This window comes from Zalophus californianus, chromosome X, assembly GCF_009762305.2.
Source record: "Zalophus californianus isolate mZalCal1 chromosome X, mZalCal1.pri.v2, whole genome shotgun sequence".
Taxonomy (NCBI): Eukaryota; Metazoa; Chordata; class Mammalia; order Carnivora; family Otariidae; genus Zalophus; species Zalophus californianus.
This window is the reverse complement of record NC_045612.1, coordinates 44,798,219-44,812,679: the sequence shown is the minus strand read 5'-3', so window position 1 is coordinate 44,812,679 and position 14,461 is coordinate 44,798,219. Positions and strand designations below refer to the sequence as shown.

General features: G+C 41.1%; 1 pseudogene; it reads right to left on the bottom strand.

Moving 5' to 3' along the window:
* Window positions 1-1,298: 1,298 nt before the first annotated feature.
* Window positions 1,299-14,188, bottom strand: LOC113930145 (annotated as a pseudogene).
* Between the last annotated feature and the right edge of the window lie 273 nt (window positions 14,189-14,461).

Here is a 14,461-nt window from a genome sequence, read left to right as displayed (position 1 = left end):
TCCTCAAGGGAAAAGAAGGATGGAAGTTGGGAGCTTGACTTCATGGGATCAGCCAGTTTCCTGGATGTTTACTTAACTGGAACAATCCCTGTGTATTCATCACTTTTCTGGGATATGAAAAAAAATATTTTCTGGGAAATATAAACCTGAGATTGGAGGTCCCATGCCAGTTAGTCCTGAGTTTAAACTGCAACTTTGAACATGTATTGGATGTGGCATAGCAGCCAGGGACTACACACACACACACACACACACACACACACACACACACACACACACACACACACACACACACACACACACGGTCTATTTTAATTTTTTAATTTTTTGGTACAGAAATGGCACCCTGTCTGTTTGCTGGGACAGTTACTCCAGATGGAATTATTCCTGGGCTATTTTAAACTATATGTCTGCCAGAAAGTGCCCTCTCTACCTTCTTACATAGATATGTAAACTCTCTCTTATTCAGAAATGAGGTCTTTTCTTCAACTGAGTAGCCATATACAGTACATTACCACTGATTTGTTAATGGATATGATATATTCTGAACTTCAAATCAAGACTTCACATTATTCACTGGTCTCTGATGATCAGAAAGGCACTTGAGAATCCAGCAGGGTCTCAGGTCACTGATTTTTGCTGGACAGTATTAAGAGATATAGAAGGTTTGCTAAGTCTGTTCTGGCTCTGGGTATTCACTCTGAAAAAAGCTTATTTGAATATGATTTTGACACATTTGCTCTGAATGTCATTTTGTAGCCTCAGAATGAACAACACAGGGGGCTTCACTTTATTCATTCATAGTTCCTACATTTTTGGTAATGAAAATGCATTATTTGTGTAAAGAAAGTTATAAAGCACTAACAAAATATTAAAGGTAATATACAGGATGTTTGGGTACCAAGAAAATAAGAGTTTATGTAATTAGAAGTCAGGCTGACTGCGCATAGTTATAATTGGCAATGCTTTTTCCACAGATTGAAGTTTGGCTAAGTTTTGTATGTTATCATTAGCTTCGGTTTTCCTCCTTTCTCTGATTTTCATTACTAATGTCACCAGAAGGTAAATTTGAAATGTTTCAAAAATAGCTATTTCCAGGTAAGTCACCCAGCACACATTCCTCATATTTCCTCTGGTTTCAAACATAAAAAGGATCCCAGTTCAGACAAGAATGATCCTTGCTGCACACCCACCAGCTCATGCATCTTCCTTTTTATTGTGAGAGGCTCCAGCTCACATGGAAGTTACAAAGTTAAGTACTAATATGAGTTTATGACATAGCTAATGCCTCATTGATCTTAAAAAATAAAGGTCTGTAATTCCTTTCTGAACATGCCAGCAAAATGGAGGTCTTTGGCCGTGAGCTCCTTTTTGACTTCATCTACTGCCCAGTGTTGATCTGTCAACTCCAAAGCTTCCCACTCTGTCTTGAAAGCTTCACTGATGTCTGTGTGCATGGCCATGGTGGCTCCAGTATTGTGCTTTTGCGTCATTTGTGATTTGGCCAGAAGTATTAGCTTGAGCCAGAATCAGAGTAAATGCTCTAAATTTCAAAGACACTGGAGAAGCACCAGGATGCAGAACTTACCCAGGATGCATCTAATGTGAGTAGTCCAATTCCTTGCTGTAGCATAGGGTTAAAAGGGTGGAACCGTGGACAGGGGACCTTGCTGGTGACAACTGAAAATGACATGTTGATCAATTCAGCAATAACAATCATATGGAGGACTTTGTTATCTTGCCTTTTATCATGTCTGTGAGCATAGTGGGATGATTCAGAGGAGAAGTAGGCACTATCCTCCTGTTATTTTTTTTTTTTAAATCCATGTTCAGGATTGTTGTAATATTTTCTTTCTGGTTAGATAGGAAAAATCGTTGTATCTGTTATTTGTTTGTATTGTCCCCTCAAAATTACATTGAGGTTCTAACCCCAGGTACTTATGAATGGAATCTTATTTGGAAATATGGTCCTTGTAGATGCAATCAGGTTTAAGATGAGGTTATTAGGGCGGGCCTCAATCCCATAAGATTTATGGCTTTATAAGAAGGTGAAAATACTATTAAAGACAGGGATGGGTGGGGATAACATGTGATGAAAGAGGCAGAGACAGGAGTGATGTTGCTGCCAGCAAGGAACATCAAGAATTTATGGTCACCACCAAAGGCTAGGGAGAAAAAAGAAGGAAGGATTCTCCCAGCATCTCGATGTGCAAGGCCCTACTAACACCTTGATTTCAGACTTGGAGCGTCCAGAACTGTGAGAGACTCAATTTTTGTTGTTTTAAGTCTCTAGTTTGTATACTTTATTACAGCAGCCCATTGAAACTAATATAGTATCTTCAGTTTGTTACTTTCTTTCTTGGATTTATTGCCTTGCTGTGATTAACAGTAAGTCTGTATCTTATGATGTGAGTAGCAGTAGCATATCCTGGTTACATGTATTTACTCAGAACCCACACAGCCTGTGCTCAAATCTAAGCCCTGAAACTTGCTAGCTCTGCCCTCGCCGTGCCTCAGTTTCCAGATGTTGAAAGTCTAGCAACAATAGCTCCTACCGATAGGTTGTGGTGCAAAATAATGAGTAAGTATACGTTTAGCATTTATAATAGTATTGAGCAAAGGGAAGACAACAGTAAATATTAATCATGTTATCATTATCATATCAGAATGGACCTTTAAGTTCTGACTGTCAATTTTATTATTATGTGCATTCATATTGTATAGCATGGATTAACCCTCAAAATATATTATTTATCATTAAAAGCAGTTTACAAAAATATGGGATATTATCTCACTTCTCTCTCTTTTTTTTTTTTTTGGTCAGCAGAACATTTTTTATTTATTTTTTTATCTCAGCAAACGTTCAAATTTGGCATCTGACTGGCATTAAACCATAGACCTCAGGAAAATAAACATGGATTAAGACCATCTCCAGGAAGCCGAGAGGATACTGCAGAGGTCTGTGGTGCATGTGTGCGTGTGTGTGTTCGTGTGTGTGTGTGTGCTGCCTCAGTGAGACTGCAGCCCTTGTAAATACTCAGTCACCTTTTGCAAAAGGAATCTGAACAGTTGCAACTGAAGGCACGTTGTTATCATCTTGTCTTTGGGAGATGCTGTTCCTTGTTGCAGATGGGTAACTTTCCTTTTTATCAGGGAATGCTTGTTGGGGGGCGGAGCAAGATGGCGGAGGAGTAGGAGACCTAAATTTTGTCTGGTCCCAGGAATTCAGCTGGATAGGGATCAAACCATTCTGAACACCTACGAACTCAACAGGAGATCGAAGAAAAGAATAGCAACAACTCTCTGAACAGAAAAGCGACCACTTTCTGGAAGGTAGGACGTGCGAGAAGTGAATCCGAGGCGATATTCGGGAGGATAGACGGCGGGGGAGGGGGCCTCCGTTGGCCGCTTCTGGCAAGTAATAGAGCCGTGGAGCACAAAATCGGAACTTTTAGAAGTCGACTCTGCTGAGGGACGTCGCTCCAGTGGCTAAGCGGGGGGTGGTCGCGGGACAGTGCGGTCTCAGGACCCTCGGGGTCACAGAAAGGCCAGGGGTGCCTGAGTGCAGCAGAGCTCCCAGGTATTGGAGCGGGGAAGTGGCTGCAGAGACGGAGCTGAGGCGCGGGCTCTCAGCTCGGGGTTGCCATAAACTGTGATCCGCGGCACAGTCGGGCCACTGCTCCTCCAGCAGGGACCCAACAAGCGGCAGATCCGGGGAGACTCCCCTTCCTCCCCCGGGAGGAGCGGCGCGGGAGCACACCTCAGGGATCTGCTGGGTTTGGAGACTCCACACGGGGTCGTGTGCCAGAGATAGAGACGCTCGGTCACAGGCTGGGTGAGCACAGAGTGCGGCCGGAGACCGAGGAGACGGGAATAATTGACTGCTTTTCTCTGGGGGCGCACTGAGGAGTGGGGCCCTGAGTTCTCAGCTCCTCCGGGGCGGAGATTGGGAGGCCGCCATTTTCACTCATCCTCCAAAGCTGTACGGAAAGCTTGCAGGGAACAAAAGCTCCCGAGAGCAAACCCGAGCAGATTCCTTAGTGGGGACGCGGCAAGGGCGGGGCAATTGCGCCTCCAGCAAAGACATTTGGGGACCATGGCAACAGGCCCCTGCCCAGAAGATCAGCAAGAACAGGCCGCCAAGACCAAGATTACCGATCAATGAGAACAGCAGAACTCCAGCGCTAGGGGAATACTGCACATAGAATTCATGGCTTCCCCCCCCCCCCGATTCTTTAGACTTTCAAAGTTAATTTTTTTAATTTTCTTTTTTCTTTTTTTGAATTTTTCTTTTTCCCTTTTTCAACCAACATCTTATCAATCCCTTTTTAAAAAATCTTTTATATTTTTCATTTTTAGAGTCATATTCTATCCCTTCATAGTAGTTAACCTTATTTCTGGCATATATATATAAGTTGTTCTCTCTTTAAAATTTTGGGATACAGTTTCTTCTAACAGATCAAAATATACCCTAAATCTCTAGTGTATGGCTTTGTTCTAGTTTCCTGCCTGATCACATTCTCTCCCTTTTTTTTTAACAAAAATTTCTCTTCTTTCTTTTTTCAACCAACTTCTTATCAATTCCTCTTATAAAATCTTTTATAATTTTCATCTTTACAGTCATATTCCACCCCTTCATTGTATTTACCCTTATTTTTGTACATATATAAGCTTTTCTTTCTTTAAAATTTTCGGAGGCAGTTTCTTCTAGCAGACCAAAATATGCCCAAAATCTAGTGTGTGGCACTGATCTATTCACCAACCTGATCATTTTTGATCATATTCTTTTTTTTAATCTTTTTATTTTTATTTTTTTCTTTTTTCTTTCTTTCCCTTTCTTTTTCCCCAGTTTCAGGTCTCTTCTGATTTTTTTAGTGTATATTTTTCTGGGGTCGTTGTTACCCTGTTAGCATTTTCTTCTCTCATTCATCTATTCTCCTCTGGACAAAATGACAAGACAGAAAAAATTCCCTCAAAAAAAAAAAAAAAGAACAAGAGGCAGTACTGACTGCCAGGGACCTAATCAATACGGACATTAGTAATATGTTGGAACTAGAGTTCAGAATGACGATTATAAAGATACTAGCTGGGCTTGGAAAAGGCATGGAAGATATTAGAGAAACCCTTTCTGGAGAAATAAAAGAACTAAAATCTAAACAAGTCGAAATCAAAAAGGCTATTAATGAGGTGCAGTCAAAACTGGACGCTCTAACTGCTAGGTTAAATGAGGCAGAAGAGAGAATTAGTGATATAGAAGACCAAATGATGGAAAATAAAGAAGCTGAGAAAAAGAGAGAACTACTGGAGAGAGAAACAACTACTAGATCACGAGGGTAGAATTCGAGAGATAAGTGATACCATAAAATGAAACAATATTAGAATAATTGGGATCCCAGAAGAAGAAGAAAGAGAGAGTGGCAGAAGATATATTGGAGCAAATTATAGCAGAGAACTTCCCTAGTTTGGGGAAGGAAAGAGGCATCAAAATCCAGGAGGCACAGAGAACCCCCCCTCAAAATCGATAAAAATAGGTCAACACCCCGACATATAATAGTAAAAGTTACAAGTCTCAGAGACAAAGAGAAAATCCTGAAAGTGGCTCGGGACAAGAGATCTGTAACCTACAATGGTAGAAAAATTAGATTGACAGCAGACCTATCCACAGAGACCTGCAGGTCAGAAAGGACTGGCATGATATATTCAGAGCACTAAATGAGAAAAATATGCAGCCAAGAATCCTATATCCAGCTAGGCTGTCATTGAAAATGGAGAGATAAAAACCTTCCAAGGACAAACAAAAACTAAAGGAATTTGCAAACACGAAACCAGCCCTACAAGAAATATTGAAAGGGGTCCCCTAAGCAAAGAGAGAGCCTCAAAGTAACATAGACCAGAAAGGAACAGACAATATACAGTAACAGTCACCTTACTGGCAGTACAATGGCACTAAATTCGTATCTTTCAATAGTTACCCTGAATGTAAATGGGCTAAATACCCCAATCAAAAGACACAGGGTATCAGATTGGATAAAAAAATAAGACCCATCCATATGCTGTCTGCAAGAGATGCATTTTAGACCTAAAGACACCCCCAGATTGAAAGTGAGGGGGTGGAAAACCATTTACCATGCTAATGGACACCAAAAGAAAGCTGGGGTGGCAATCCTTATATCAGACAAATTAGATTTTAAACCAAAGACTATAATAAGAGATGGGGAAGGACACTATATCCTACTTAGAGGGTCTACCCAACAAGAAGATCTAACAATTGTAAATATCTATGCCCCTAACATGGGAGCAGCCAATTATATAAGCCAACTGATAACAAAAGCAAAGAAACACATCGACAACAATACAATAATAGTAGGGGACTTTAACACCCCCCTCACTGAAATGGACAGATCATCTAAGCAAGAGATCAACAAGGAAATAAAGACTTGAAATGACACACTGGACCAAATGGACTTCACGGATATATTCAGGACATCCCATCCCAAAGCAACAGAATACACATTCTTCTCTAGTGCCCATGGAACATTCTCCAAAATAGATCACATCCTAGGTCACAAATCAGGTCTCAACCAGTACCAAAGATTGGGATCATTCCCTGCATATTTTTGGACCACAATGCTTTGAAACTAGAACTCAATCACAAGAGGAAAGTCGGAAAGAACTCAAATACATGGAGGCTAAAGAGCATCCTACTAAAGAATGAATGGGTCAACCAGGAAATTAAAGAAGAATTAAAAAAATTCATGGAAACAAATGAAAATGAAAACACAACTGTTCAAAATCTTTGGGATGCAGCAAAGGCAGTCCTAAGAGGAAAGTGTATAGCAATACAAGCCTTTCTCAAGAAACAAGAAAGGTCTCAAATACACAACCTAACCCTACACCTAAGGGAGCTGGAAAAAAAAAAAACCCAGCAAATAAAGCCTAAACCCCGCAGGAGAAGAGAAATAATAAAGATCAGAGCAGAAATCAATGAACTAGAAACCAAAAGAACAGTAGAACAGATCAACGAAACTAGGAGCTGGTTCTTTGAAAGAATTAACAAGATTGATAAACCCCTGGCCAGACTGATCAAAAAGAAAAGAGAAATGACCCAAATCAACAAAATCATGAATGAAAGAGGAGAGATCACAACCAACACCAAAGACATACAAACAATTACAAGAACATATTATGAGCAACTCTATGCCAGCAAATTAGATAATCTGGAAGAAATGGGTGCATTCCTAGAGACGTATAAACTACCAAAACTGAACCAGGAAGACATAGAAAACCTGAACAGACCTATAACCATTAAGGAAATTGAAGCAGTCATCAAAAATCTCCCAACAAACAAAAGCCCAGGGCCAGATGGCTTCCCAGGGGAATTCTACCAAACATTTAAAGAAGAGTTAATACCTATTCTTCTGAAACTGTTCCAAAAAATAGAAATGGAAGGAAAACTTCCAAACTCGTTTTATGAGGCCACCATTACCATGATCCCAAAACCAAAGACCCCATCAAAAAGGAGAAGTACAAACCAATATCCCTGATGAACATGGATGCAAAAATTCTCACCAAAATACTGGCCAATAGGATCCAACAGTACTTTAAAAGGATTATTCACCACGACCAAGTGGGATTTATCCCTGGGCTGCAAGGTTGGTTCAACATCCGCAAATCAATCAATTGTGATACAATACACTAATAAAAGAAAGAACAAGAACCACATGATCCTCTCAATAGATGCAGAACAAGCATTTGACAAAATACAGCATCCTTTCTTGATCAAAACTCTTCAGAGTATAGGGATAGAGGTTACATACCTCAATATCATAAAAGCCATCTATGAAAATCCCACAGCGAATATCATTCTCAATGGGGAAAAACTGAGAGCTTTCCCCCTAAGGTCAGGAACGTGGCAGGGATGTCCACTATCCCCACTGCTGTTCAACATAGTATTAGAAGTCCTAGCCACAGCAATCAGACAACAAAAAGAAATAAAAGTCATCCGAATTGGCAAAGAAGAAGTCAAACTCTCACTGTTTGCAGATGATATGATACTTTACGTGGAAAACCCAAAAGACTCCACTCCAAAACTGCTAGAACTCATACAGGAATTCAGTAAATTGGCAGGATATAAAATCAATGCACAGAAATCAGTGGCATTCCTATACACCAACAACAAGACAGAAGAAAGAGAAATTAAGGAGTCGATCCCATTGACAATTGCACCCAAAACCATAAGATACCTAGGAATAAATCTAACCAAAGAGGCAAAGAATCTGTACTCAGAAAACTATAAAATACTCATGAAAGAAATGGAGGAAGACACAAAGAAATGGCAAAACGTTCCATGCTCACGGATTGGAAGAACAAACATTGTGAAGATGTCAATGCTACCTAGAGCAATCTACACATTCAATGCAATTCCTATCAAAATACCATCCACTTTTTTCAAAGAAATGGAACAAATAATCCTAAAATTTGTATGGAACCAAAAAAGACCCTGAATAGCCAGAGGAATGTTGAAAAAGAAAAGCAAAGCTGGTGGCATCACAATTCCAGACTTCAAGCTGTCATCATCAAGACAGTATGGTACTGGCACAAAAACAGACACATAGATCAATGGAACAGAATCGAGAGCCCAGAAATGGACCCTCAACTCTATGGTCAACTAATCTTCGACAAAGCAGGAAAGAATGTCCAATGGAAAAAAGACAGTCTCTTCAACAAATGGTGTTGGGAAAATTGGACAGCCACATGCAGAAGAATGAAACTGGACCATTTCCTTACACCACACACAAAAATAGACCAAAATGGCTGAAAGACCTCAATGTGAGACAGGAGTCCATCAAAATCCTAAAGGAGAACACAGGCAGCAACCTCTTCAACCTCAGCCGCAGCAACTTCTTCCTAGAAACACCGCCAAAGGCAAGGGAAGCAAGGGCAAAGATGAACTATTGGGACTTCATCAAGATAAAAAGCTTTTGCACAGCAAAAGAAACAGTCCACAAAACCAAAAGACAACCGACAGAATGGAGAAGATATTTGCAAATGACATATCAGATAAGGGGCTAGTATCCAAAATCTATAAAGAACTTACCAAACTCAACACCCAAAGAACAAATGATCCAATCAAGAAATGGGCAGAAGACATGAACAGACATTTTTCCAAAGAAGACATCCAAATGGCCAACAGACACATGAAAAAGTGCTCAACATCACTCGGCATCAGGGAATCCAAATCAAAACCTCAATGAGATACCACCTCACACCAGTCAGAATGGCTAAAATTAACAAGTCAGGAGACGACAGATGTTGGCGGGGATGCGGAGAAAGGGGAACCCTCCTACACTGTTGGTGGGAATGCAATCTGGTGCAGCCACTCTGGAAAACAGTATGGAGGTTCCTCAAAAAGTTGAAAATAGAGGTACCATACAGCCCAGCAACTGCAGTACTGGGTATTTACCCCAAGGATACAAATGTAAGGATCCGAAGGGGTACATGCACCCTGATGTTTATAGCAGCAATGTCCACAATAGCCAAACTATGGAAAGAGCCAAGATGTCCATCAACAGAGGAATGGATAAAGAAGATGTGGTATATATATACAATGGAATATTATGCAGCCATCAAAAGGAACGAAATCTTGCCATTTGCAATGACATGGATGGAACTGGAGGGTATTATGCTGAGCGAAATAAGTCAATCAGAGAAAGACATGTATCATATGATCTCACTGATATGAGGAATTCTTAATCTCAGGAAACAAACTGAGGGTTGCTGGAGTGGGGGGGGAGGGATGGGGTGGCTGGGTGATAGACACTGGGGAGGGTATGTGCGGTGGGTGAGCGCTGTGAATTGTGTAAGACTGTTGAATCACAGACCTGTACCTCTGAAACAAATAATACATTATATGTTAAAAGAAGAAGAAGAAGAAGAAGAAGAAGAAGAAGAAGAAGAAGAAGAAGAAAGCAGGAAGGGAAAAATGAAGGGGGGGAAATCGGAGGGGGAGACGAACCATGAGAGACGATGGACTCTGAGAAACAAACTGAGGGTTCTAGAGGGGAGGGGGCCGGGGGGATGGGTTAGCCTGGTGATGGGTATTAAAGAGGGCGTGTACTGAATGGAGCACTGGGTGTTATACACAAACAATGAATCATGGAACACTACATCAAAAACTAATGATGTAATGTATGGTGATTAACATAACACAATAACATTAAAAGAAAAAGACCATCTCCAAACTTCCCATTCATAGGTCTCAATGATTATGAGCATCGGAGCATCTGTTCTCTCTGGTGCCTTAGGCAGGCCCAAACCTGACTCGGGTGTGCTAACAGTGCTAGCCACCAGATGGTGAAAAAGTTGTGACAATGCAATCTGCTTGGATTGGAAGCCAAGCAGCACCTTATAAGTGAAGTTCTTCTCTCAGGCCACAGATCTCCAGATCTCCAGAGAAGGTCCCAATCATGCTTATTTAACACATTCTTGTCTGCCTGGACTGGAAAGAATAAAGGGCCTCCTCCCCAGTGACATAGGGAAAGAGACACAAAACCTGGTTTGTACCTTTTAGAGCTCAAGCATCTAAGTAAGTCTTGTCTGGCTAGATAAGGCAGTAAGCTCTTAGGTCAGTGTTGTTGGCCAAAGGAAATCCCCGAGTCCAGCTTTGCAGCCTTTCCACAAGGAATAATTTCCCAGGATCCAGGAAAATATTCAGAGCCCTCAGGACATTTTGCTTATATGCAGTTTCCAACTGTCAGAATAATTTAGGACTGCCTGGCCTTCTCAGGATTGCAATCCAGGGTTAGCAGTTCAAAGCATGAAATAACAGAAAATACATGATAAGGATCAAACCTGCTTCTTTTAGCCCTGCTGAGAGAACAACTTCAGACATGATTGGTATAGAGAAAACTGGGCACTCGTCAGGGCACGAGCTGAGATTGTTTTCAGACCCGGACTTCCTTGGTGTGGTTGAAATGGGACCTCAACCTGGGATCCAGCATTCTAGCTATCCAGAGCTCCCTCTCCAGGCTTTTTGAGAAGCTAGTTGACCCTGCAGGTGCAAATCATGAGCAGCTGCAGGAGAATGAAGAGCGCAGAGGCGAAACCAGAGCTCCAGAGTCTGCTCCACCAGCTTCTGGCATAATAACATTTCCAAGACAAATTTGAGTCTAAGAACCATGAAGACCCAGAAGAGGCAAAGCGTGGCCAGCCACTTCTCTCTGTCCCGGAAGAGGTGCATGAATATGATGGTGGTGAAGTACATGCTGAGATCATGAGCAGCAAAAAACAGCGCTAACATGTTCCACTAGAAGTTGGGGACCAGGCCATCGACACGCAGTGCAGCTGCACGATGACCTTGAAAATCAAAAACCCAGCCAGAGCACCAGCTCTTGTAGCAAAGAGAGCCTCTCACTGGTTGAGTGCAGGCATGGGCCCAGCCAAGCATCCCGCCACAGGGCTGTGTCTCCTCTCCCCACAACCATCACTGCCAAGGCTAGCAGAGGCAGTGAACAGGGCTGCCTGCCCCGGCCCTTGGCACCAGCACGCCACCACTTTCTTGGCCCTGGCGCAGGACCCAGAACTGGTCACCAGTGGGTGCTCCCTTCCCTCAGATGCCATGCCCTCTCTGGCACAGATCAAAGGTGTCACCATCCCATCTCTTCTTAAATATGGTTGCATATGTGTAGTAAAATTTCTGAAAAAATGTGTTTTACAGTATTACATGTAGGATATGTTTTATTGGTTTGTTCATTTCTCCTCATAATAGCTCTGTGAGGTAAGTTTCCATCTGCCCATTTTACAGATGACCCACTGCAGGGTCACAGACATCTATAGAGGCATCTTTTTCATTTTCTACAGTTTATTTTTCTCAATCAAAAGACATTGTTTTAGAGGTGCCTGGGTGGCTCAGACGGTAAAGTATCTGACTCTTGATTTCAGCTCAGATCATGATCTCAGGGTTGTGAGACTGAGCCCCATGTTGGGCTCTGCACTGGATGTGGAGCCTGCTTAAGATTTTCTCTCTCCCTCTGCCCCTCCCCCACTTCTCCCTCTCTAAAAAAAGACATTATTTTTTTTAATTAAAAAAATTTATTTATTTTTATGCTTTTATTAAATTCAATTAGCCAACATATAGTACATCATTAGTTTCTGATGTAGTGTTCAATAATTCATCAGTGGCCTATAACACCCAGGGCTCATCACATCACATGCCCTCCTTAATGCCCATCACCCTGTTACCCCATCCCCCCACCCACTTCTCCTCCAGCAACCCTCAGTTTGTTTCCTATAGTTAAGAGTCTCTCATGGTTCTTCTCCCTCTCTGGTGACTTCCCATTCAGTGTTCCCTCCCTTCCCCTATGATCCCCTGCACTATTTCATATATTCCACATATGAGTGAAACCATATAACAATTATCTTTCTCTGATAGACTTATTTCGCTCAGCATAATACCCTCCAGTTCTATCCACTTCGATGTAAATGGTAAGTATTCATCCTTTCTGATGGCTGAGTAATATTCCATTGTATATATAAACCACATCTTCTTTATCCATTCATCTGTTGATGGACATCTTGGCTCCTTCCACAGCTTGGCTATTGTGGACATTGCTGCTATGAACATTGGGGTGCAGGTGCCCCTTAAATTAAATTTGCCTGATCTCACACACAAATTGAGTAAAGGGCAGGACACAAAATCAACATACAGAATTTGTTGTATATCTACACGCCAATAATGAAGCAGCAGAAAGAGAAATCAAGGAATCAATCCCATTTATATTTGCACCAAAACCATAAGATAGCCAGGAATAAACCTAACCAAAGATGTAAAAGATCTGTATTCCGAAAAGTATGAAATGCTGATGAAAGAAATTGAGGATGACACAAAGAAATGGAAAAATATTTCATGTTCATGGAGTAGAAGAAAAATATTGTTAAAATGTCTATACTACCCAAAGCAATCTATACATTTAATGCACACCCTAACAAAATACCAACAGCATTTTTCACAGAACTAGAACAAACAATCCTAAAATTTGTATGGAACCAGAAAAGACCCCCAGTAGCCAAAGCAGTCTTGAAAAAGAAAAGCAAAGCTGGAGCAATCACAATTCTGGTCTTCAAGCTCTATTACAAACCTGTAGCCATCCAGACAGTATGGTATTGGCACTAAAACAGATACATAGATCAATGCAACAGAGTAGAAAACCCAGAAATGGACCCACAACTCTATGTTCAACTAATCTTCGACAAAGCAGAAAAGAATATCCAATGGAAAAAAGACAGTCTCTTCAACAAATGGTGTTGGGAAAACTGGATAGCCACATGCAGAAGAATGAAATTGGACCACTTCCTTATAGCATACACAAAAATAAATTCAAAATGGATGAAAGACCTAAATGTGAGACAGGAAACCACCAACATCCTAGAGGAGAACATAGGCGGCAACCTCTTTGACCTCGGCCACAGCAACTTCTTGCTAGACACGTCTCGGGAGGCAAGGGAAACAAAAGAGAAATGAACTATTGGGACTTCGTCAAGATAAAAAGCTTCTGCATAGTGAAGGAAACAACCAACAAAACTAAAAGGCAGCCTACGGAATGGGAAAAGATATTTGCAAATCAGATATCTGACAAAAGGATAGTATCCAAAATCTATAAAGAACTTATCAAACTCAACACCCAAAAAACAAATAATCCAGTCAAGAAATGGGCAGAAAACATGAATAGTACTTCAACAAAGAGTTACCATAGGACCCCGTAATTCAACTCCTAGGTTCATAGGCAGGAGAAATGACAACTTATGTCCACATAAAAACTTGGACATGAATATATGCAGCATCATTATTCACAATAGCCCAAAGTGGAAACAAGTTTAATGTCAACCAATTAATGTATGAATTTAAAAAGTGGTATATTATTTAGCAATAAAAAGGGATGAAGCACTGGTATATGGTAAAACACCGATGAACCTTGAAAACATTACCAAGTGAAAGAGGCCAAATATGCAAAAGACAACATACTGTTTGCCTTCATTTATACAAAATATGCAGAGAAAGACCATCAATATAGTTGTGCCCAAGGAATTCCCCCCTTTCTCTGCTGACTTCCAGAAAGCTCTCTGTAGTGCGTTTAGGTCACAGCCCCTCACTACCAATTTCCTGCTCCACCGCGTCCACGCTGCAGTTCATGCTTCTGTCAGAAGGTGGCACCAACATACCACCATCATCAAACTTGGGTAAGACCCGTGTACTAACAATAATTTTAATAGCAAAGTGGAGACAACCCAATGTTCACCATTTAGTGAATGGATAAAAAATGTGGTGTAATATTTTGCAGTTAAAAGGAATGAAGTACTTATACATTCTGTGGCATAGAGAAAACTTGGAAATGTTAAGGCAAGTGAAAGATGTCAAATATGCTCAAGACCATATATTGTGTGATTCCATTTACATAAAGTGTCC